Source organism: Mus musculus, chromosome Y, assembly GCF_000001635.26.
Source record: "Mus musculus strain C57BL/6J chromosome Y, GRCm38.p6 C57BL/6J".
NCBI lineage: Eukaryota > Metazoa > Chordata > Mammalia > Rodentia > Muridae > Mus > Mus musculus.
The window spans coordinates 669633-696076 of NC_000087.7; the positions used below are offsets into that span (position 1 = coordinate 669633).

The following is a 26444-nucleotide window of genomic DNA, read 5'->3' on the forward strand; positions in this document are numbered from 1 at the left end:
ACCCGGGGATCCATCCCATAAACAGCCACCAAACCCAGACACTATTGCATATGCCAGCAAGATTTTGCTGACAGGACCCTGATATAGCTCTCTCTTGTGAGGCAATGCCAGTGCCTGACAAATACAGAAGTGAATGCTCACAGTCATCTATTGGATGGAACACATGCCCTCCAATGAAGGAGCTAGAGAAAATACCCAAGGAGCTAAAGGGGTCTGCAACCCTATAGGAGGAACAACAGTATGAACTAACCAGTACCCCCAGAGCTTGTGTCTCTAGTTGCATATGTAGCAGAGGATGGCCTAGATTATATGCCCCAGTACAGTGGAATGCCAGAGCTAGGAAACAGAAGTGGGTGGGTTGGGGAGCACAGCAGGGGGGAAGGTATATGGGACTTTGGGGATAGCATTTGAAATGTAAATGAAGAAAATATCTAATAAAATTGTTTTTGAAAAAAAAAAAAGAATTACAGTTTAGGATAAGGTGTCCATTTCTTCCTAGGGACAGCAGCACACCCACACCTAAAAGGAGAGGAAGACACTCTACTATTCACAGGCTGAAAATTTATTATTATGAATTTCAGTTCTTAACAATGTAAAAACAGCACTAAAAAGTTCTTAGGAACAAGGAGGTTCAAACTGAGGTTTCCTCATAACTAGAAAGGTTTTGATATAGACTGAGAGATCTGAAAGAACGGAGTCAGTAAGAGATCAGCGGATGATGTATCGTACATAAGGAACCTCTATGTCGTCTCCACTGTCACTGTTGCAGCACAGCTCAAACACAAGTGACTTCACATGATGGCCCAGTTTTTGCTTTGACACACAGCTCACAATCTCTGTCATCCTGAAATCAAAGAGCAGGAGACTTAAGAAGGAAGCAAACAAACATAGAATTAAAGGTGGCAGCAGATTGTAGAAAAAGAATGGGGAACCACACTGGGTTGTTGAGAATCCCATCCAAGGCTTCCACTCCCATCAGCCCAGAGGCTAACTCACGGCTGATCCAACCGTTCTTTGAGCTTGCTGGCTGGCATAAAGACAGAATAGAGCATGGACACACCCTGGGACAGCATGATGACTTCCAGCTTGTGCTCTGTCTGCAGAGGTTAGAAGAGACAGGAGTGATGACTGTGAGATGGACATTGCTGCTAAATCAAGTGGGCAAGACCCCACAAAGGCGAAGTTCACAGACGAAGGAGCCCTACCTTAAAGTAGTCTAGAAACTGCTTCAAGGTCATCTCCTCACCGCTAGGTTGCAGTCCTTGCACATCAAAGCGATCCCACAGTGTCCACTCTTGATCATAGTACTAGACGACAAAGATAAGTGCTAAGAGGGGACTATCCCAAATGTTCTTAACATATTACAAGTGCATTAACTATAGCTCAATAATCAAAAACACACTTGTAACATTACATAACCATGATTAGGCAGCTTGAATCTTTGTAAGGAAAAGGACACGTACGCGCACTGCTAAGACACTGGTTTCCCTCATTTAACATCCCTCTTAGCTTTCCATGAACTGTTTATGTCAGCACCCTTCCTGTTTTTTTGTTTTGTTTTTGTTTTTTTCCTGCTTTGTTGACACAGAATCTCACACTCTCGAAATACCTGAGCCAGAACTACAATTATGTTGTCCATGCGTTTGATGAATGAACACAGGTATTCAAAATATATCTTAGTGATGTAACACCTTATCTGCTGTGAAGCACACTGCCCCTCCCCCCCCACACACCCAGGCATGCAAACATGCTCGGACACACAGACACACACAAAGGACACACAAACACACTGTATTGATGTACTCAGCTTCCCTGAATGGTAAAATCAACATTTCCTATTCTTGCAGGTCCCATACCTGATGACACTCTGGAGCCAGAGGTGCAGAAAAGCTAAACAAAGGCAGAGCCAAGTTGATAAAACTGTTTTTATAAGACTCCAGTTGTTGGTGGCCCTGAACCACCTTGTACAGCTCCAGACACACAAGGCCAACTATAGCAGATGTGGTGGTTGCAATGGCTGGGATGATCTTGCCTGCAATCAGTTTGCTCTGTAAGACAGTGACCACCAGGGATTACTGTATAGGAGGAAGTAGGGGTCTACAGAAGGCCCAAATGAAGGAAAATCAGTTTGGGCAAGGGTCAGTCGTACATCACAGACTCCTATTACCTTATGCCGGTCTGCTGGGGAAATGCCATAGTTTTCTGCTCGGAGGTTGGATGCTGCCACAATGAAATCCATGTGAAAGTTGCTGTCGTCATCCTGTTTTGTTTTGTTTTGTTTTGTTTTTGGAGTTGAGAATTAAGAGAGTGAATGTCTACTCAGGATACCAGTGTCTCCCCCAACTATGTACTGCTAACTCCGATGACCATATGGAGTAAATGGATGCAGGTGTTTTCAATTTTGTTGTTGTTGTTTAAGTCAAATATAATCATTACAATTCTAACCTTCCCTGCTTCAAATCCCTCCTGACTACTCTGATCCCTACTTTCCCTTTAAAAAACATGGCCTCATCTGGCTTAACAGCTAAACGTAACACCTGAATAGAACCTACTCAGCCTGTGAGCACTACTAGTACTCCATGATTTCAGGGATGACAACTTGGTAATGAACAAACAATTAAGAGACTCAATACTGGAAAATCGTATTTCTCCTGCCTAATTATCTACCTTAGTTGCCTGTAGTTCTCTGTGTATGGGTGGGTTCCAATAATACCAGTCCCACTTTCCCCCTTATTATGTGTCTACTGGGACTCTGGGAACTCACAAGCCACTCAGAGAAGCAGGTAGGCTAACTGAAGACCTTCACTCTCCTTCTGATCCTCCAAGTCTAATCTACTATCATCCCCAGCTCTGAAGCAGAATACCTATAGCAGCCTCCCCAGTCATCTCTAGTGGACCCCACAGATCTTTCCCTCCTAATCTCCCTCCACACATTCCTTGATTTGTCCCAGATCTGAACTATAGGAGGCCCTCTCTGGGAAACTACAGCCCATTCTGGTCCAGAAAACAGGCCGGCTAAATTTAACTAGATCTCTCCCCACCCCCCATGCTCCCCACACTCCCCCTGCCCCTCAGCACCTTCAAATCAAATCCACAAGCCTCATCCCTAGCTCTAGACCAGACTACCTGTGGTAGATTCCCACCACACTTTATCTCTAAAGATCCCACAGATGTTCCACTCCTAACTCCCCTAATTGCTTTGTTCCATCCCCTAATTTCAGCATGCCTCCCCTGGAAAACCAGAAGCATGGAAGCTCTTTAGTAGACCTGCTTGCTGTGGTCTCTGCTAACTCTCTGCCTCCATAACCATGGCAATGACTTATCAGCTCCTAGTCAAACATCCTGTTTTCCCTCCCTCTGGTAACCCCAAGCCCATTCCAGTTCCTAAGTCTCAGGTCCCGATACTAAGAAACACATTTCACCTGGAAACCTCAGTCCCCCATACCTATCAGGGCCCCAGAAGATTTCCCTACATGTAAGATACAGCCACCATACTCTACTCAGAACCAATGTATCTGAAGCACAAGTAGAAAGACTTAAACTTAAAAACAGCTTTTAATGGACATGATAAAGGTCCTTAAAGAGGAATTTAGCAAGTCTCCTACAGTAATCAATAAAAACTCCAACAAAATAGTGGAAGGAAATGAATAAAACAGTTCAAGTACTGAAAGCGAAAACAGATTCAATAAAGAAAACCCAAACTGGGGAGTGGAGGGTCAACCAGTAATGAAAAGCCTAGGAAATTGGACAGGAACTACAGAGGCAAGCTTCACCATTAGGATATAGGAGACGGAAGAGAGATTCTCAGGTACTAAAGATACCAGGGAATAAATGAAGTCCTACCTCAAAGAAAATCCGAGGCACCATGAAAAGACCAAACCTAAAAACAATGGTGATAGAGAAAAAAGGCAAATCCCAGTGCAAAGGCTCAGGAAGTATTTTCAACAAAATCACAGAAGAAAAACTCTCAACCTTAAAGAAATAAATGCCTACCAAAGTACAAGAAGCATACAGAACACCAAGTAGATTTGGACCAGAAGAGAAAGTCCTCTCACCAATAAACATACACAACAAAGAAACACTATTAAAAGCTGCAAGTGAAAAGGACCAAGTAGCAAATAGAGGCAGACCTATTAGAATTACACCTGACTTAGAGAAGCCTGGAGAGATGATGTTCTACAGACTCTAAGACACCACAGATGCCAGCCCAGAATACCAGAATACCCAGCACAACTTTCAATCACTGGTAGATGTAGAAATTAAGATATTCCATGATAAAAAAACAAAAAACAAAAACCAAAATAACAAAGTTAAGCAGCATCTGTTCTACAAATTCAGCCATAAAAAAGGTGCAAGAGAGAAAACTTCAACCTAAGGAGATTGGTTACACCAAAGAAAGCACAGGGGTTTATAATAATCCCAGACTAGCACATTGAGAGAAGGGAAGGACACAGATGGATTGACGGACGGACGGACAGACTGAACCGGCACACCTCTGTGTGACACACACACACAGCATCTGACACACTTGCCACCACCAACAAAGTAACATGAATCAACAATCACTGCCCATTGATAGCTCTCAAAATCAACAGTCTCAAACCCTGAAATAAAAGACAAAACACTAAAAGAATGGACGGGAAAACAGTATCTATCTACCTTGGGGCTGCATCAAGGATAGATATCAATCACCTCAGGGTAAAAAGACAGAAAAATATATGGACCCAAGGAACAGGCTAGTTTGGCCATTTTAATATCAAACTAAGACTAATCAGAAAGGACAGGAAAGGACAGAACATACTCATCAAAAGAAAATCAAAGGAGAGGACATTTCAAGTCTAAACCTCTATGCTCCAAACACAAGGGCACCCACATTTATAAATCACTGACCCTCCCACACTGATAGTGGGATTCTTCAATACCCCAGTCTCAGCAATGGACAGGTCATCCACACAAAAACTAAACAGAGAAATGGTGGAGACAACTGGAGTTATACATCAAACAGACTTAACATGTATGTACAAAACATTTCACCCAAACACAAAGGTATATACCTTCTTCTAAGCCCCTATGGATCTTTCTTAAAGAACTGAACATGTGCTCAGATACAAAGTCTTAACAGATATAACAGAGTTGAAATAACACCCTGTATCCTTTCTGATCAGTGTGGAGATCAACAACACAAACAATAGAAACCCCAGAAGCTCAAGAGAACTTGACTCCCTACTGAATAAAAAAATGGGTCAAGACAGAAACTAGAAATAAAACACTTCCTAGAACTGAATGAAAATAAAAACACAGCAAACCAAAACTTAAGGGACATAATGAAGGCCGTTCAAAGAGTAAAGTTCATAGCACAATGTGAAAAAACTAGAGTGTTCTCATAAATGCTAGAATAAAATGAAGAAATCACATCCAAGAGCAGTAGACATCAAGAAATAATAAACTCAGGGTTGAAATCAATAAACCAGAAACTAATGATCAAATGATAAACAGTCTATAAAACAACAGTTGGCTTATTGAGAAAATCAATTAAAATTGAAAAATCCTTAAACAACTTAACTACCAGGCAGAGAAAGAATATCTAAACAGACAAACAAAGAAACAAAACAAAGAAACAAGTCAAAAACAAAAAGGGGGCATGACAACAGACAGAGAAGAAATACAGTGAATCCTAAAACCTCTACTCTATACCAGGATGCAAAGCCTAAAAGAAATGGATAATTTTCTCCCTAAGAAACACTGACCAAAGTTAAATCAAAATTCAGTAAACAATTTTAAAGATATCTATAACCTCTAGTGGAATAGAAGCAGTCTTTAAAAGTCTCCTAGCCAATTAAAGTCCAGAGTCAATAACTTTAGCACTAATTTTACCAGACTTTCAGAAGAGTTAATGGCAATACTGGTAAAATTACTCTACAAAATGGAAACAGAACACTATTCCATGAGGACACAGTTACCATGATTAAGAAAAAGAAACAAACAAACATACAAAAAAACAGGTAAGACCTAGGAAAGAAAGAGAATTACAGGCCAATTTTCCTTATGAACACAGATGCAAAAATACTCAGTGAAATACTTGCAAACCTAATCCAACAACACTTCAAACAGTTCGTCCACCATGATCTAGAAGGCTTCATCCCGAGGCTAGGCTAGTGCAGGGAGTAAGTGTGATAAACAAAATGAAGAAGGAATAAGTGGGGAGGCAGTTAAAATTATGGTGATGTGAGAGGTATGCAGAAACCCAATAAAGTAGAAACTTCCTAAAAAGATAGCTCTCCTGTGTGATCAAGTACACCCACATGTACACACCCATACACATAAGACACAAATACACACACACACATACACACACCCCAAGTGCGTGCACACACATGCAAAACACATGCACACGAGTTTTAATGAAATCACCAATTAATGAGGGAGACCTAGTGCCCCCACTGACCATCTCTTGTCAACAAAGAAAGCCTCCTTTACTGGGGCTGGGTTCCATCTAATTGGGTCACAGCCCTAAGGGGTCCCATGGGAATCCTCAAATAACCAAGGCTGTTGCAAAGACTATAGGCTGCTCTCCACAAACTGACACCAACACCTCATAGCTGAAGACAACAACCTACACAACCCACTGAACATGGAGATGCCTACTCAAAACCTTCACCCCTACAGGATTCCTGAGTCTTTGGTACAGGAAGTTGCTTTGCATGCTATCAAAAGAAAATAATAAACACCAAGCCAGCTACAAATCTCTTATCTGCAATGGAGTTCTGCCTTCAATGCATACTAGGAAAACAGTGGTATAAAGCTTGTGGAAGTAATCAACCAATACTTGATCTGAGTTAAGACTCTCAACACGGGATGGATCCATACCCTATACTGCTTGGGCGACCAAGAACCTGTGGTATTCCAGGGATCTAATGTAAAATCAAATAATACTGGTCTGAGCAAAGACAGAAGAAAGAAAAACAGATACCACAATGTCAAAATGACTCCTGGTGATTGATACACTTCTATGTTTGGGGATCAGTGCCTTATTCAACCACCATCAGAGAAACTTCCTCCTGCAGCAGATGGGAATATAGAGAACCACAGCCACACATCATGCCAAGGGTGAAGAGACCTTGGAAAGCACATCCCTAAATGGGATGCCATCCTGAAATCCATGCCTTCTGAGTTCAGGACATCTTGTGGAAAAGGAGGCAGAGAGAGTGAGTGTAAAAGCCAGAGGGGATGGAGAACACCATGAGGACAAGGCCCTCAAAGTCACTTGAGCAAAGCTCATAGGAACTCAGAGAGTGAAGCAGTATACACCTGTCAATTAAAAAAACCTATGGACTATACAGGAAAGGGTAGAATAGAAGGGGGACATGCGGGAGGCAGAAAGAACACGGATTGAGCCAGGCACAGGAGATTCGTCCTGGACAGACAGACATGGTAACTGAACACAGGTAAACCCAGCCCTGTGGCAGAATGTAGACCAAAATAAATGGGTTATATTGAGTTATGGTCTAGTCAGAGAAGAGCCTTGCTATACGGCCAAAATATGTGTAAATATATTTGTGTCTATCTGAGTCTTATTTAAGGGAGCATGGGGCTAGTAGTAAGAACCAGGACTAATCTACATTTAAGGGTAGTTGGCCAACACATAATGGAGTAGACAGTTTTTTGTGGGGGTGATGCTTTAATTTTGATATGAGTTTACCCAAGAAGCTCCTTTTGATGACCAGCACTGAGAGGTAACATAGCACCACAGGCTGCACTACCATCTTGGGCAATGTCACCAAGGCCAATCTAATGCAATTACCAAGACCTACCTGGAAAAGAGATGGTGCTGCTCACCCATTTTCCCTCTGAAAAAAAAATCTATCAGTCCTCTTATGAAGCCCAAAGAAGCCACACTATTGCATTCTTGTAATCCCAGCATACAAGCATAGAGACAGAATGACCCTAGGTTCAAGTCACCCTAGGCAACATAAAACACTGTCTTAAAAACATTTATAATCAACAGCAAAGAGTCTCTAGGCAGAGGACTCAAGCTTCAATTAGGGCTTTTGTACAAAAACAGTCAAAACATTGCTCAGGCAAGGTGACATTCCTTGTGTGAGGTAGCTACCTCCCTAAGGCTCTTAACACCCAGAATAATTAGTGTACTCTGAGTCTGATCCACAGAGTAAAACTGAAAGCCTTTAGAAAAGAACTGTGTGTGTGGAGGGGGGGTGGGGGTGGGGGGAGATGGCACAGCAGGGAAGAGCACTGACTGCTCTTCCAAAGGTCCTGAGTTCAAATCCCAGAAATCATATGGTGGCTCTCAACCACCCTCTTCTGGCATGTCTGAAGACAGCTACAGTGTATGTATAATAATAAATAAATCTAAAAAAAAAAAGTAGTAGTAGTAGTAGTAGCAGAGAAGGAAAAAAAATCAAACTGTCTGGAAAAAGAGGTTGAGAGAGAGGACACTGCTTGACACAGCATGGTGTGATTTACCTGCTCCCAAAATGAAGTAGGAGGGTTGCTTTTGAGCACGGGCAGAGCACAGGTCTATTGTGGTCAGTGTGGTGTGAGCAAAGGAGCTCTGCTGGAGTGGCAGGAGACAGAAAGGAGGGAGGCAAGAGAGGTGTGTAGCATTTAGTGGGGGATGGGGAACAGGTGTAGCCACTACAGAGTTCCAGTTCCCAGGGAAGTGAGAGGTTCCCAGGACCCAACAGGGATGACATTAGCCGACATACCCAACAAAGGGGTGACAGAACCAGTAGAGGCTATATCTAGTGCATTGGTTGAGGGATGGTACCACCTATCTATTTCAAAAATTTTATCCAAGAATGGTTCCTGTCTAAAGGAAATGCATAAAGAGTGGAGCAGAACTAAAGGAAAGGCCACCCAGAGACTGTTCCACATAGGGATTCATCCCATCTGCAGACACCAAACCCAGACACTATTGCTGATGCCAAGAAGTGCTTTTTGACAGTAAAGGTGGTATATAGCTGTCCCCTGAGAGGTTCTGCCAGAGCTGGACCAGTAGATATGCAGATGCTAGCAGACAACCATCAGACTGAGCACATGGGACCCCAATGGAAGAGTTAGGGGAAGGACTGAAGGAGCTGAAGGGTATTGCAACCCCATAGGAAGAACTAGTATATCAAATAACTGGACACCCCAGACCCCCACACCAGAGCACACAGGGACTAAACCACTGACCAAAGATTACAAATGGAGGGACTCCTGGCTCCAGCTACATATGTAGCAGAGGATGGCCTTGACTGACATCAATGGGAGGGAAGGCCCTTGGTCCTGTGGAGGCTCCATACCCCAGCATGGGGGATGCTAGAGCGGTGAGGCAGGAGTGGATGAGTGGGTGAGCACCCTCATAGAGGTAGAGGAGAGAGGGGATGGGATGTGAGGGTTTGTGGAGGGGAAACTGGGAAGGGGACAACACATGAAATGTAAATAAATAATATCAAAAAAAAATTAAGTCTGGTGCTGTTTTGTTTTCTTAGTTTTGGGAAGTCCTGTTGTACTAGATTTTTGTTATATTTTGAGAAAGAACTTAAAGTATGGTGGGTAGGGAGGGGATGATGATCTAGAAGGACTTGGGGAAGGAGAAGAATATGCTCAAGGTATATTTAAATTTAAAAACTGTTTTAAATAGGAAAAACTGTTTTAAATAGGAAAAAGAAACAAACTCCTGTTGGTGTAGGACTGGTGAACCTAGCCAAGTCCCAGGACTGGTGAACGAATGGATTTTAGAGAAGAAGCGCTTAATCCCACCTTATTAAGCCAGCCTAATTCCTAACTACATTCTAAGTATCAACTCTTAGGCCCACAGGTGTAGCTCTCACCCTTCATCAAAGAAACTTCTCTTTTAAACAGAAGGAGACCACTGTAGGCCAACAATCTTGACAAAAGCCTATGCTAGGCACCTGCGCCTGCCATCCTAACCACCCCAGCTTCCCCACACCAAATACCTTCTCAAAGTCAATGGGGTACATCTTGAATCCAAGCAGCTTGTCTGGAGTAGGAAGTGCAGTCTTGAGTTCCTCCAGGTGGCTGTCATCTGCAGAAAGCAAAGGACACCATGGTCTCTGGTGAACCCATTGTACTGCCCAAGGTGAAATCTGGACTGGGAAGTGGAGTTTATGTAAAAGCATTTGAAAGGGAGAGGCGCCTGGCATGGTGGTGCTCACCTTTGATCCCAGCACTCGGGAGGCAGAGGCAGTCGGATTTCTGAGTTCGAGGCCAGCCTTGTCTACAGACTGAGTTCCAGGACAGCCAAGGCTATACAGAGAAATCATGTCTTGAAAAACAAAACAAAACAAAACAAAACAAAACAAAACAAAACAAAACAAAAAGGAGAGGTATCCTGGAAGGTGTAAGGGAAGGGGAGTCAAAGAGAGAAAACACTTTCCTGCCCAAAGGGCACAGGGACATAGGGGGGTGAGGAATACAAACACATGAAGACCTAGAGGTCCTGAGTAACAAAGATGAACACCTTACAACAAGGAAGCAGCATATTCACACACAATGAAAGATGGAAGGAACTCAATTACCCACCAATAAGTTAATAGACAAATGTAGAGGCCTAGTAAGCTGTAAAAAGGAGAGAAAATTACAGGGCTATATTAAGGTACAACCATTACACAAAATAAAGCAGATAAAATAAATGGGACACAGGAAGAAAACTCTGCTTTGGGTTTGCTTCCCTGTGGTTCCACTAATATGATACAGCTAGTGGTCAAAAAGATTAAAACAAAAAAAGTAGACAAAGGTTTTCAAGGATGGTGAGGTGGTAGAGAGTGGCAGAAGTTGTTCAAGGGGCATAGGAATTTAGTTTTGTAAGAGGAAGACAATGGAGCTGGGCAAAGTGATTTAGATTAGGTTCACAGGAAGATAGAAACTAGTTAATGGAAAGAAATGGCAAGCAAGGGTACAGGGGAGAGGCATTCTGTTATGAACAGTGAATGAAGGAGGGGAAAGTCTCAAAGGAAGATTGTTGGTCAAATATCACTCACGAGGAGACAACTACTCTGAAAGGGAAACTGAGGAACTGTATCAACTTGGGAGATTTGTACAAGAGAACAGATTCCTCAGCGATATCAGAAGAGAAAACAGAGCATGTGACACAGGAGTGCAGAAATCGAGGTGTGCTTTAAGCAGATACAGAGAGGACAGGAACACAGAGGGAAAATAGAGGCGACCTGTTACCAAGGAGACAAAGCAGCAAAGTCATCAAGACACCCAGAGGGCAGGGAGCAATCAGGTTCTTTTTGCATGAAAGTAAATAAATCAAGAAGAAACAAGAAGGAGAATTCTATAAAGTCATCACACAAGGAAGGGAATGAACCATTTCCATAAATCCGTATTGCAGAGAAAAGAGATACAGAGCTTTTGTTTGTCCACCTATCAACCCTTAAGCACAGACTAGGTAAATCTCAGAAATATAGTGAAAATCCTGGCCAGTGGCAAACACCAGAGGGAAGGCAGAGTGGGAAAGAACACAGATGATCCCTGAACGAATGGTGAAGCATTCTCACCAATGGTGGTGGCACTGGTACTCTGCAGCTCCTGCTCAGAAACATGGATCCTGATGCCAGACTTGGGAGCAAACTTGGGGACTGGCAGAGACTGCAGGAGTTTGGCCACCACAGCACAGTCCTGGGACCCTCCTAGTCCGTATGTCTGAGCAAACAGGTTGGCAGCAGCCATCACATAATCCAGATGCAGGGGCTGAAAGAATGGCATGGCAAAGGAAAGTCAGCTTAACAACCACAGGTTAAGAGTAGAGAGACCCACTCCCCACACACCAACCTGGGAGATCCCAAGGACACTTACATTGTTTATGTCAAAGGTGAGAGGATGTGGACAGCGTTTTGGTCCTGACCAAAAAAGTGCTCCAGAGCTCGTAAGCTAAGAGAAAGATATGAACAGCACCGAGGGAGAAGCACTCTCAGGCCAAGAAGCCTAGGTTCACCATTCTTGGGAAATTCACAATGAGCCAAACACACGGCAAGTTCAACTTACCAATGTATATGAGTCAATAATAAGAAATGCAAGTTAGTCCTTTCTAAATGCCCATAAGCCATTATCATACCTACTTCACAAATATGGCTTACCAAGACATTAGGCATGACAGGACCCAGTGTCAAACACAGCTGGGACTTGAACCACTTGGATCACTGTATGCTTAACTATAAAATTTCTCACTTGCAACTACAGCCCTCAAAGGGAACTCAGCTGTGACTCAGCCCACAGGTGCAGCTGGGAAGGAAACTAAGAAACTTGCCTGGCTGACAGAAGAAGGAAAACACAAATGCTTGCACCAAGTACTGGCCTACAGCTTGCCTTGTGGTGCCTGTGGCAGCTAGACTGCCTGGACGAAGCCATGTCTAGACAGAGGACAGTAAGATTCCAATTTCCTGGAAATCTGCTCAGCCAAATACATCCACAAAGTATGTAATACCTGTGCTGGAGGGAAGTTGTGCAGCAACTGCTGGATGTTGTGAGAATACTGGGTGTGCCAGTGCTGGTAGGCCCAAGTCACACAGTCGGCCCAAGTCTGTGGCCTCTGCAGGACCAGGCTGCAGTGTATGGCCTCCAGTACTTCCAAAGGCTGGGTGCCGGCTAGCTGCAGTGTCCGCTCCATGAACTTGGGGTCCCTATCCAATACAAAGACCTGGATTACTTCAGAGGCCTAGAAGTAAGGTTTCTGGGCAAGCCTTCTTTCTCCAGGGAAAATGTCAATGCTGACCACTTCCCATCATCATCATCATCATCATCTACCACCAGCATGAGGCTCAATCAACCATTAATTATCCAAAGCATCTACCGAGGATGTGCATTGAAGCGAGCAGAGAAGGACGCCTTTGTTGATTGGTTTCTGTTGGCTGTTGGTTTGTCTGTTACTTACGTGAGGTATTGGTTAACATTTTCAGCTGACTGCTTGAAGAGCCCTTCAAACTCATCCCGAGCCCACTACAGACAGAGCAAACAAATGCATGTCAGCAAAGGCCAAACAAACAAACACACAAAAAAAGTTCTTAGTGAGACAACCCTTTAGTAAAGACTGTTCTGGGTGAAGACTGCATTAACCTGTACAATGAGGGTACCCATGTGTTCCAGACTAGAGGTCATGCTTTGTAGCCAAGTATCTATGTGTGAGTACCTAAAATGTTCATGGCAATACAGGTGTGATGTGTTTGGATTATAAGAAAGAGCGACAGAAAGGAAGAAGTCACACTTAAAAGAACAATGACCCATTGTCGGTTACTTCTGGTACTGGGCAGAACAGTATCCAGGTCTCAACAGGAATTCCTCTGTTGTTGTTGTTGTTGTTGTTCTGTTTCCTCCCACCAAGGTTTCTGAGAACTAGGAGGTCACTGCTGAAATGGTCTGGGGCATGTATACAGACACTGGACATACAGGTTCTAAATTCTAACTCTCACACATACTTGCCTGCTTTTTTGACCAATATTGCAGTGGAATAAAACTCCCCTGTAGCCAGCTGGTTGTTAAGTCTCTGATGTAACTAGCATTTACACTCATCAAAGTTAGTGCATGAGCACATGCATACCTCAAGATTGAGTATGTTGCCAACTACAAAACCAGTGCTAAGAATTTTACCAAAGCATATGAACAGTCCATATCCAGCTTTACAAAATCTCGCTGGTAGGAATTACTTCAATGCACATTTTGCAGATGAGGAATCTGAGGACCTGACAGGTCTCCTCCTACAAAGTTACAGAACACATTCTAAAACCTTTTGCGCTTCTCTGTCTGCTGTGCAGACTCAGAGACATTTTATAACCTCGAACAAGAAACAGGATAAGGTAATTCAGTTGGAACTCTCTAGTCTATTCCTTCCTGATCTTCACCTCCTTGGCATGGCCTCAAAATACTGACACTATGAGCCTAGGAGCAAACAGAAACAAAACAACCACCCCAAACTCCCTGGGCCCCGATGGACTAGAAGAACACAAGCAGGACTAGGCTCTGGGTTTAGTTTCCAGTGCAGCATTCATTTTGTCCAGCTAGAGGACACACAGGATTATGTACTTGACAATACAGACAGAAGCCACACTGAAAAACAAGGTGTTTAACTTAACACTTTGGGTAAGAGTTTAACACACCAAAAATGCACTCACCATTACAGGTAATTTAGAAAATCAGCAGAGACAACAATAGCTGATTTGTGTAGCAAAAAGCACCATTTATGGATCATTCTCACTGTTCATACCAACTGATGTTCTCTTTAACGCTTTCTTTTTTTTTTCTTTCCATTTTTTATTAGGTATTTAGCTCATTTACATTTCCAATGCTATACCAAAAGTCCCCCATACCCACCCACCCCCACTACCCTACCCGCCCACTCCCCCTTTTTGGCCCTGGCATTCCCCTGTTCTGGGGCATATAAAGTTTGTGTTGTCCAATGGGCCACTCTTTCCAGTGATGGCCGACTAGGCCATCTTTTGATACATATGCAGCTAGAGTCAAGAGCTCCGGGGTACTGGTTAGTTCATAATGTTGATCCACCTATAGGGTTGCAGATCCCTTTAGCTCCTTGGGTACTTTCTCTAGCTCCTCCATTGGGAGCCCTGTGATCCATCCATTAGCTGACTGTGGGCATCCACTTCTGTGTTTGCTAGGCCCCGGCATAGTCTCACAAGAGACAGCTACATCTGGGTCCTTTCGATAAAATCTTGCTAGTGTATGAAATGGTGTCAGCGTTTGGATGCTGATTATGGGGTGGATCCCTGGATAAGACAGTCTCTACATGGTCCATCCTTTCATCTCAGCTCCAAACTTTGTCTCTGTAACTCCTTCCAAGGGTGTTTTGTTCCCACTTCTAAGGAGGGGCATAGTGTCCACACTTCAGTCTTCATTTTTCTTGAGTTTCATGTGTTTAGGAAATTGTATCTTATATCTTGGGAATCCTAGGTTTTGGACTAATATCCACTTATCAGTGAGTACATATTGTGTGAGTTCCTTTGTGAATGTGTTACCTCACTCAGGATGATGCCCTCCAGGTCCATCCATTTGGCTAGGAATTTCATAAATTCATTCTTTTTAATAGCTGAGTAGTACTCCATTGTGTAGATGTACCACATTTTCTGTATCCATTCCTCTGTTGAGGGGCATCTGGGTTCTTTCCAGCTTCTGGCTATTATAAATAAGGCTGCTATGAACATAGTGGAGCATGTGTCCTTCTTACCAGTTGGGGCATCTTCTGGATATATGCCCAGGAGAGGTATTGCTGGATCCTCCGGTAGTACTATGTCCAATTTTCTGAGGAACCGCCAGACGGATTTCCAGAGTGGTTGTACAAGCCTGCACTCCCACCAACAATGGAGGAGTGTTCCTCTTTCTCCACATCCACACCAGCATCTGCTGTCACCTGAATTTTTGATCTTAGACATTCTGACTAGTGTGAGGTGGAATCTCAGGGTTGTTTTGATTTGCATTTCCCTGATGATTAAGTATGTTGAACATTTTTTCAGGTGCTTCTCTGCCATTCGGTATTCCTCAGGTGAGAATTCTTTGTTCAGTTCTGAGCCCCATTTTTAATGGGGTTATTTGATTTTCTGAAGTCCACCTTCTTGAGTTTTTTATATATGTTGGATATTAGTCCCCTATCTGATTTAGGATAGGTAAAGATCCTTTCCCAATCTGTTGGTGGTCTCTTTGTCTTATTGACGGTGTCTTTTGCCTTGCAGAAACTTTGGAGTTTCATTAGGTCCCATTTGTCAATTCTCGATCTTACAGCACAAGCCATTGCTGTTCTGTTCAGGAATTTTTCCCCTGTGCCCATATCTTCAAGGCTTTTCCCCACTTTCTCCTCTATAAGTTTCAGTGTCTCTGGTTTTATGTGAAGTTCTTTGATCCATTTAGATTTGACCTTAGTACAAGGAGATAAGTATGGATCGATTGGCATTCTTCTACATGATAACAACCAGTTGTGCCAGCACCAATTGTTGAAAATGCTGTCTTTCTTCCACTGGATGGTTTTAGCTCCCTTGTCGAAGATCAAGTGACCATAGGTGTGTGGGTTCATTTATGGGTCTTCAATTCTATTCCATTGGTCTACTTGTCTGTCTCTATACCAGTACCATGCAGTTTTTACCACAATTGCTCTGTAGTAAAGCTTTAGGTCTGGCATGGTGATTCCACCAGAGGTTCTTTTATCCTTGAGAAGAGTTTTTGCTATCCTAGGTTTTTTGTTATTCCAGATGAATTTGCAAATTGCTCCTTCTAATTCGTTGAAGAATTGAGTTGGAATTTTGATGGGGATTGCATTGAATCTGTAGATTGCTTTTGGCAAGATAGCCATTTTTACAATGTTGATCCTGCCAATCCATGAGCATGGGAGATCTTTCCATCTTTTGAGATCTTCTTTAATTTCTTTCTTCAGAGACTTGAAGTTTTTATCATACAGATCTTTCACTTCCTTAGTTAGAGTCACTCTGAGATATTTTATATTATTTGTGACTATTGAGAAGGGTGTTGTTTCCCTAATTTCTTTCTCAGCCTGTTTATTCTTTGTGTAGAGAAACGCCATTGACGTGTTTGAGTTAATTTTATATCCAGCTACTTCACCGAAGCTGTTTATCAGGTTTAGGAGTTCTCTGGTGGAATTTTTAGGGTCACTTATATATACTATCATATCATCTGCAAAAAGTGATATTTTGACTTCCTCTTTTCCAATTTGTATCCCCTTGATCTCCTTTTGTTGTCGAATTGCTCTGGCTAATACTTCAAGTACTATGTTGAAAAGGTAGGGAGAAAGTGGGCAGCCTTGTCTAGTCCCTGATTTTAGTGGGATTGCTTCCAGTTTCTCTCCATTTACTTTGATGCTGGCTACTGGTTTGCTGTAGATTGCTTTTATCATGTTTAGGTATGGGCCTTGAATTCCTGATCTTTCCAGAACTTTTATCATGAATGGGTGTTGGATCTTGTCAAATGCTTTTTCTGCATCTAACGAGATGATCATGTGATTTTTGTCTTTGAGTTTGTTTATATAATGGATTACATTGATGGATTTTCGTATATTAAACCATCCCTGCATCCCTGGAATAAAACCTACTTGGTCAGGATGGATGATTGCTTTAATGTGTTCTTGGATTCGGTTAGCGAGAATTTTATTGAGGATTTTTGCATCGATATTCATAAGAGAAATTGGTCTGAAGTTCTCTATCTTTGTTGGATCTTTTTGTGGTTTAGGTATCAGAGTAATAGTGGCTTCATAAAATGAGTTGGGTAGAGTACTTTCTACTTCTATCTTGTGAAAAAGTTTGTGCAGAACTGGAATTAGATCTTCTTTGAAGGTCTGATAGAACTCTGCACTAAACCTGTCTGGTCCTGGGCTTTTTTTTGGCTGGGAGACTATTTATAACTGCTTCTATTTCTTTAGGGGATATGGGACTGTTTAGAAGGTCAACTTGATCCTGATTCAACTTTGGTACCTGGTATCTGTCCAGAAATTTGTCCATTTCGTCCAGATTTTCCAGTTTTGTTGAGTATAGCCTTTTGTAGAAGGATCTGATGGTGTTTTGGATTTCTTCAGGATCTGTTGTTATGTCTCCCTTTTCAGTTCTGATTTTGTTAATTAGGATTTTGTCTCAGTGCCCTTTAGTGAGTCTAGCTAAGGGTTTATCTATCTTGTTGATTTTCTCAAAGAACCAACTCCTCGTTTGGTTAATTCTTTGAATAGTTCTTCTTGTTTCCACTTGGTTGATTTCACCCCTGAGTTTGATTATTTCCTGCCGTCTACACCTCTTGGGTGAATTTGCTTCCTTTTTTTCTAGAGCTTTTAGATGTGTTGTCAAGCTGCTAGTATGTGCTCTCTCCCGTTTCTTCATGGGGGCACTCAGAGCTATGAGTTTCCCTCTTAGAAATGCTTTCATTGTGTCCCAAAGGTTTGGGTACGTTGTGGCTTCATTTTCATTAAACTCTGAAAAGTCTTTAATTTCTTTCTTTATTCCTTCCTTGACCAAGGTATCATTGAGAAGAGTGTTGTTCAGTTTCCACGTGAGTGTTGGCTTTCTGTTATTTTTTTTGTTATCAAAGATCAGCCTTAGTGCATGGTGATCTGATAAGATACATGGGACAATTTCAATATTTTTGAATCTGTTGAGGCCTGTATTGTGACCTATTATGTGGTCAATTTTGGAGAAGGTACCATGAGGTGCTGAGAAGAAGGTATATCCTTTTGTTTTAGGATAAAATGTTCTGTAGATATCTGTCAGATCCATTTGTTTCATCACTTCTGTTAGTTTTAGTGTGTCCCTGTTTAGTTTCTGTTTCCATGATCTGTCCATTGGTGAAAGTGGTGTGTTGAAGTCTCCCACTATTATTGTGTGAGGTGCAATGTGTGCTTTGAGCTTTACTAAAGTTTCTTTAATGAATGTGACTGCCCTTGTATTTGGAGCATAGATATTCAGAATTGAGAGTTCCTCTTGGAGGATTTTACCTTTGATGAGTATGAAGTGCCCCTCCTTGTCTTTTTTGATGACTTTGGGTTGGAAGTCAATCTTATCAGATATTAGGATGGCTACTCCAGCTTGTTTCTTCATACCATTTGCTTGGAAAATTGTTTTCCAGCCTTTTATTCTGAGGTAGTGTCTATCTTTTTCTCTGAGATGTGTCTCCTGTAAACAGCAAAATGTTGGGTCTTGTTTGTGTAGCCAGTTTGTTAGTCTATGTCTTTTTATTGGGAAGTTGAGACCATTGATGTTAAGAGGTATTAAGGAAAAGTAATTGTTGCTTCCTGTTATTTCTGTTGTTAAAGTTGGCATTCTGTTCTTGTGGCTGTCTTCTTTTAGGTTTGTTGAGGGATTACCTTCTTGTTTTTTCTAGGGCATTGTTCCCGTTCTTGTATTGGTTTTTTTCTGTTATTAACCTTTGAAGGGCTGGATTAGTGGAGAGATAATGTGTGAATTTGGTTTTGTCGTGGAATACTTTGGTTTCTCCATCTATGGTAATTGAGAGTTTGGCTTGGTATAGTAGCCTGGGCTGGAATTTGTGTTCTCTTAGTGTCTGTATAACATCTGTCCAGGCTCTTCTGGCTTTCATAGTCTCTGGTGAAAAATCTGGTGTAATTCTGATAGGCTTGCCTTTGTATGTTACTTGACCTTTTTCCCTTACTGCTTTTAGTATTCTATCTTTATTTAGTGCATTTGTTGTTCTGATTATCATGTGTCGGGAGGAATTTCTTTTCTGTCCAGTCTATTTGGAGTTCTGTAGGCTTCTTGTATGTTCACAGGTATCTCTTTCTGTATATTTGGGAAGTTTTCTTCAATAATTTTGTTGAAGATGTTTGCTGGTCCTTTGAGTTGAAAATCTTCATTCTCATCCACTCCTATTATCCGTAGGTTTGGTCTTCTCATTGTGTCCTGGATTTCCTGGATATTTTGAGTTAGGATCTTTTTGCATTTTCCATTTTCTTTGATTGTTGTGCCGATGTTCTCTATGGAATCTTCTGCACCTGAGATTCTCTCTTCCATCTCTTGTATTCTGTTGCTGATGCTCAAATCTATGGTTCCAGATTTCTTTCCTAGGGTTTCTATCTCCAGTGCTGCCTCACTTTGAGTTTTCTTTATTGTTTCTACTTCCCTTTTTAGGTCTAGTATGGTTTTGTTCATTTCCATCACCTGTTTGTATGTTTTTTCCTCTTTTTCTGTAAGGACTTCTACCTGTTTGATTGTGTTTTCCTGTTTTTCTTTAAGGACTTGTAACTCTTTAGCAGTGTTCTCCTGTATTTCTTTAAGTGATTTATTAAAGTCCTTCTTGATGTCCTCTACCATCATCATGAGATATGCTTTTAAATCTAGGTCTAGGTTTTCGGGTGTGTTGGGGTGCCCTGGACTTGGCGAAGTGGGAGTGCTGGGTTCTGATGATGGTGAGTGGTCTTGGTTTCTATTAGTAGGATTCCTACGTTTACCTTTCGCCATCTGGTAATCTCTGGAGTTAGTAGTTATAGTTGACTCTGTTTAGAGATTGTTCTTCTGGTGATTCTGTTACCGTCTCTCAGCAGACCTGGGAGACAGATTCTCTCCTCTGAGTTTCAGTGCTCAGAGCACTCTCTGCTGTCAAGCTCTCTTACAGGGAAGGTGCGCAGATATCTTGTTTTTGGACCTCCTCCTGGTCGAAGAAGAAGGCCCAAAACAGGGTCTCTCTCAGAAGCTGTGTTGCTTTGGCAGTTCCCAGAAGCTGTCAGCTTCTGTGGTGCAGACTCTCACCTGTGCAGACTAAATTCCTAAGTTCCAGGGAGTCCTGGAACCAAGATGGCGACCGCTGCTCCTGAGGCTGAGGCCGCCTCCCAAGCCAGGCGGACACCTGTCCTCTGGTCTGGACGGTGGCCGGCTGTCTGCAGCCTGCAAAGGGTACTGCCTCAGCGGCTCTGTGCTTCCGCCCGTCCCAGAAGCTGTCCGGTTCTCTGGCGCACCCTCTAACTCTTAAACGCGTTCTCACGACCGGCCAGGAAAGACACAACAAACCAGAATCTTCTGCGGCAAAACTTTATTGCTTACATCTTCAGGAGCAGGAGCGCAAGCCCCAAGCCCCAAAAACGAAAGCCCCCCAAAACGAAAGCGAAACCCCGTCCCTATTTAGGAGAATTATCCTCCGCCTAGGACGCATCACTCCCTGATTGGCTGCAGCCCATGGCCGAGTAAAGGCAGAGTACATGTAGTGGAAAATTACTCTTGGCACATGCGCAGATTATTTGTTTACCACTTAGAACACAGGATGTCAGCGCCATCTTGTGACGGCGAATGTGGGGGCGGCTCCCAACATCTCCCCCTTTCCTTTTAATAAGAGCAATAGGCCACCCATATTAATGAGAGTGGAGATAGAGGTCAAATCCCCAGTGTGCAGGTAAAGGAGCCATGTACAGGATTAGCTCTTAGGCTCACAGGCTTTTACCCAGAGCAACCCTGACCTGCTCCCGTGTCGTTTTGCCTGGAGAGAAGGACACTTGGACACTCAACCTTCTTGAAAGATGACATGTCTCCCTAGAATAGGCTCATATATGCCGCAGAGCCCTTCTACTGCAGTGCTTAGCCGTGCAACTCTCTCGGGCTGCTGAAGCACACTCACTCTATCCCGTGCAATGAGTCTAGCCTCGTGAGATGTAAGAGCTGAGTGGCCAGCGACCTATTGCCTAAGCATAGATATATCAGGGGAAGCACCATGTTCTAGAGCTGCAAGTGCCTGGGCAATAACCACCTTGTCTCTCCTAGTTTGGGCCTTGAGCTTACAGACCAACCAAAGAAGCAACACTAATCCACAGCAAAGTGTATCTCCAAATAATATCAATCCCACCCATTCTTTAAAGAAGGGAAATGCTGAGGAGATCCAATTGGGTAATCCTTTGGTCAGGGACAGGTCCAAGCGCGTGGAGTTGACCTGAAGTCTCAATTCCCGAAGGATCTGTTCAAATTCAGCCGTCCAATTCTGTAACATATACTGAAAAAGACTTTTTGACAAATTAGCTGCCCTAGTAAAATTCTCATACTGAATGGAAGTAATGGACAATCCCGGAAACTTTTGTTCACATCCCAGCTGAGTTATTTACCATAATACATCTAGTTGTATCTGGACAAGATCTATGAGTTGATTAACCAGCATGAGACCACCCTGTATCTTGACATTAGCTGAGGTCTGTTTATCTATGATTGTAGTCACTGAGGCTGACAAAGTGTTAATGGTGTCAGTCGTCTGGACCTGTCCAGACAGAGCCAAGGCTGTCTGAATCAAGGCCAAACCCAGTTCCTAGTTAGTGGTAAAAAAGCAGGAGAATACTTGAGCATTATACATCACCGTCATTGGGAGTGGAAATGTCGACATTATCTCCCAACGCTGCTCTCTCTTTATTATTGACGCCCTGGACATCACCAAGACGAGGGACATCAGTATTCCCTTGGTCAGTCTGGATTTTTCGGGTGAGTCTTTCTGGTATCCAAAATGGGTTGTCTTCATTCTGTGGGAAAACACCAATAGCTCCCCTGGATCTTATCAAAATAGGATCCGGGCCATACCATTTATTATCAAGGACATTTTTCCATTTAACCATCTCATTGGGCCTATCTGGCTCTGAACAATGACGTTCAGCCGCAGTATGGCCATGAACATCAATATTTAAAAAATTGAGTGTAAAGAGTGCCATAGACACAGACACTCTTGGTACTCGGGGTAGAGTCTCCTCAATTCCCCTCTTCTGTTTTATAAGATAGGCTTTGAGGGTGCGATGCGCACGCTCAACAATACCCTGTCCTTGAGGGTTGTATGGAAGTCCAGTCAGGTGGGTTACGTCCATCTGGCGGCAGAACTGCTGGAATTTTTGAGATGTATAAGCTGGTCCATTATCAGTCTTAAGGAGTTTGGGTTTCCCCCAAGCACTCAATGCCTCAAGACAATGTTGAATCATATGTGAGGCCTTTTCTCTCCTGTTAAAGGTGTGGCAAACATTACACCAGAGCAGGTGTCAATAGAAACATGTAAATATTGATTTCTCCCAAAGGAGGAAATATGCGTGACATCCATTTGTCAGACCTGTAATGGCCTGACGCCACGAGGGTTTACCCCTACATGAGTAGATAAAATTTGACAACAATCTAAAGGCATTATTAAGTAATCAGAATCATTTTCAGTAGAACCAATCCCTCTGGCGGCTCGAGGAATACCAGAGGAAGGAAAAACAGCCATGTAGGCTTGGCAAAATTATTAGTTGAGCTATTCTGTCCCCTTGTGATATAGAAAAGACAACTTGAGGACAAGAACAGAGAACCTGAAGTTCCCCTTTATAATCCTGATCTACAACTCCAGGGTGGACAATAAGACCTTGTAGGCTGCAAGAGCCTGCCTCTGTCATTCTGGCCACAAAATCTGAGAAGGACTCCTGAGGTCCCTGGACGATCTTTGTTAATTGCCCAGTGGCTTCACCTGCTCGGGAGAGCGCCTTCCAGGCCCTAATAGCCGTGGAGGAAATTTGGGCATAAGCTCCCCAATGGTAGTTTGTCTGATCAGCAGAATAAGCTCCCTGACCCGTTAACAAGTCAAAAGTCCAATCTCTCTGCTCTGGAGTCAAAGCAGCTGCGTTTGTTCGGGCCTGTGCTTGTGCAGCCTCATGCCAAAGCGCTCTCCATTCCATATATTTGCCCATACTAGGGAGAGCGGCTTTTACAATCGTTTGCCAGTCGGCAGGAGTTAGTGCCATGCCGGCAAGCCTGTCTAACTGCACCAAGGTAAAATTAGCATTGGTTCCGTATTTACGGACCGACTCGGCAAGTTCTTTAATCTGCACGTATTCTACCGGAGCGTGGACACGCCCACCCTCGGCTCCTTCAAAGACCGGAAATGCCTGTTGTATTTTCCTTTGTTCCTCTCTGGGAATGAATGAGTCTGCGCATTGCCTCTCTGCACATTGTCTCTCTGCGCATTGTCTCTGCGCATTGTCTCTCTGCGCAGGGCTGACGCACTACGCAGAGCGGGGGCTCCGCATAGGGCGGACCTTGAAGCCGACTGCCCGGAGGCTGAACAGCATGCTGGCTTTCGCCAGCCGCTTTTGGCTTTTTTCTTGACCGATTAACTAGCACTTTATCTGGCTGGTAATGAGCTGCTTCTTCCTCCCAGTCTGTTTCTTCAGAGGAGAATTCTTCATCTGCTTCAGAGCTACTAAGAGCTGGCTTCCTGAGCTCATCTAGTGACGAGTATCTCCTAGAGACCTCCGCTAATTGATCTTTTTTCTTTTCTTTTTTCTTTTCCTTCCTTCTAATCTCTCCCCAGGTATTCTTACCTGACCTAAACTCTTCCTTGGGTTCAAGACCCTTGGAAAGGCCTGTATACTTAGTTTGTGTACCATATTTTCTCTTTGCTCCTACTCTCTCTCCCCGCTTTACTTCTGATAGATTGTCCTGAATTTCATCCAGAATTTTCAGCCCTATCTTAATCACTTGATAACATGTGAAAAAGAACAAAAGGGCTCCTAACACTAGAAAAAGTTCAAGGCCAAACATACCTTGTAAAGCTATTTTCCACTTTACTTCTGATAGACTGTCTTGACTTTCCTTAGAAAGTTCAAGACCAGACTTACCTTGTAAAGCTGTACTCACTGGTACTCCTGTTCCCCAGCTGAAGAGTTCTGAATTCATGCAGTTGAATCCTTCTCAACAGTCTGTTTTACGGGAACCTTTATTACCGTGACCCGCAGTTCTGGTTCCGGAATGAGGGATATTCCTTGCGCCGGTGATGGTTAACTCCCGTCCCGAGTTTTCTTGTATTTTCTCGTCCCGGATTTTCTCGTCCCGGGTTCTCGGCACCAACTCTTAAACGCGTTCTCACGACCGGCCAGGAAAGACACAACAAACCAGAATCTTCTGCGGCAAAACTTTATTGCTTACATATTCAGGAGCAGGAGCGCAAGCCCCAAACCCCAAAAACGAAAGCCCCCCAAAACGAAAGCGAAACCCCGTCCCTATTTAGGAGAATTATCCTCCGCCTAGGACGCATCACACCCTGATTGGCTGCAGCCCATGGCCGAGTAAAGGCAGAGTACATGTAGTGGAAAATTACTCTTGGCACATGCGCAGATTATTTGTTTACCACTTAGAACACAGGATGTCAGCGCCATCTTGTGACGGCGAATGTGGGGCCGGCTCCCAACACTCTAACCTGTTCAGACTAATTTCCTAGGTCCCGCGGAGTCCCGGAACCCAGATGGCGACCGCTGCTGCTGAAGCTGAGGCCGCCTCCCAAGCCAGGCGGACACCTGTCCTCTGGTCCGGACGGTGGCGGGCTGTCTGCGGCCCGCCAAGGGTGCTGCCTCAGCGGCTCTGTGCTTCTGCCCGTCTCAGAAGCTGTCCGGTTCTCTGGCGCACCCTCTAACCTGTTCAGACTAATTTCCTAAGTTCTGCTGAGTCCCGGAATCCTCTTTAACTCTTTCAAATTTAGAAGGTAATGGTTAATTATTGTACTTAAAATATTTTCCATACAATATAGTTTGATTGTATTCTTTCCTTCTGCCAACCCCTCCCAGAACCTCCTAAATTCCCCAGACACTTAATGCATGTGCCATCTCTCAAGAAAAAAAAAACAAAAAAAAAACACTATAACATGTAAAACCCCAAAGAAATAAAGAAATAAACACCCACCGGCAAGACAAGTAATACCAAAACAGAAGTGCACAAGAAAAAACCTGAGGTCCACCTGGCCACCTTCTTCAAGGCATGGAGCCTACCCTGGAATGTGGTTGACAGATGCCATTAACATTCCATTGTAGACTTTATTTTCCCTTTTCTGAGCTTGGTTAGAGCTGGAACTGTGTGTGTGTGTGGACTTCCCCTTCTTTGTGTTGGGATTTTGCCTGGCTTGAACTTGTACATTTTGAATGCTGTCAACCAGAAGTGGATGACCCCAAAGAAACCATGTCTGATACATAGCACACCACATGGGCTGATACACATACGATTGGTATAAAGACATGGGACGTGTTCCGGACACAGAACACATTGGAAACTAGAAATCTGTAGCAGGAGACTGGCAAAGGCTCAAGGACCTAACCCTTCCACCTCCCATTCCTCCCAAGGTTGATCACCTGCACGGTGTGCTCAATGGCATTAGGGAAGTTCTTCAGTGTGCAGATGGGGATGGATTTCTCAGGTGGGTCCTGGCTTGAGCTGTAAGATTCTGTCAAGAAGGGAACAACCACCTGCACGTTGCCCTTGGTGCCCAGCGTGCCTGATTCCAGCAGAGGCTTACGATAGTAAACACAACGGCGGTCCACGTATAATCCTTCAGGGAGATGGGAAGAAATGGCAGATGAGTAGCACGCAAGCTTACATAAGACAGGAACACAGGTCAGCTTGGTCTACAGAGTGAGTTACAGGACAGCCGAGAGTACACAGAGAAACCCTGTCTCGAAAAACCAAGGCAAGACAGGAACACAAGAACCTCATACACTCTACCCTGATCTTGCCCTCCTCACTCAACTCCAAACTTATGAGCATCCACATTGTCTAGGGCATTGGTCACACCATCCAGTTGGAAGAAGTCATCATCATAGACGTGTTCTGTCTCTGGGCCTACTCAATTCTGGTGGCTGAATATCCTGATGTGTGGATTTATGTCACGCACTGCTGCAGCAGCAGTCTCAGACTTTAATTTCTGGGTGGGAATATGAAAAACAGAGCTGTTTCCCACATACTGATGCAACAAAGTCCGTAGAGATATCCCATGATTTATCTCATAAAGGCTCAAAGTCAACCAGGCTCAAACTGCCAATACCATATATAATATCTGGCTGGCCACAACAGATACTATAAAGGACATTAGAATGCTCTTTTAAGACAGCTACATTTCTATTATTCATAAAATTCTGTCCTCTTTTGCTTTAAGGATTATAATGGGCTGGAGGAATGGCTCAGTGATTAATAGCACTGACTATTCTGCCACAGGTCTTGAGG

The 26444-nt window shown here is 43.4% G+C and overlaps 1 pseudogene; it reads right to left on the reverse strand.

Annotated features, from left to right (window-relative positions):
* Positions 547-26145, reverse strand: Gm2098 (predicted gene 2098; annotated as a pseudogene).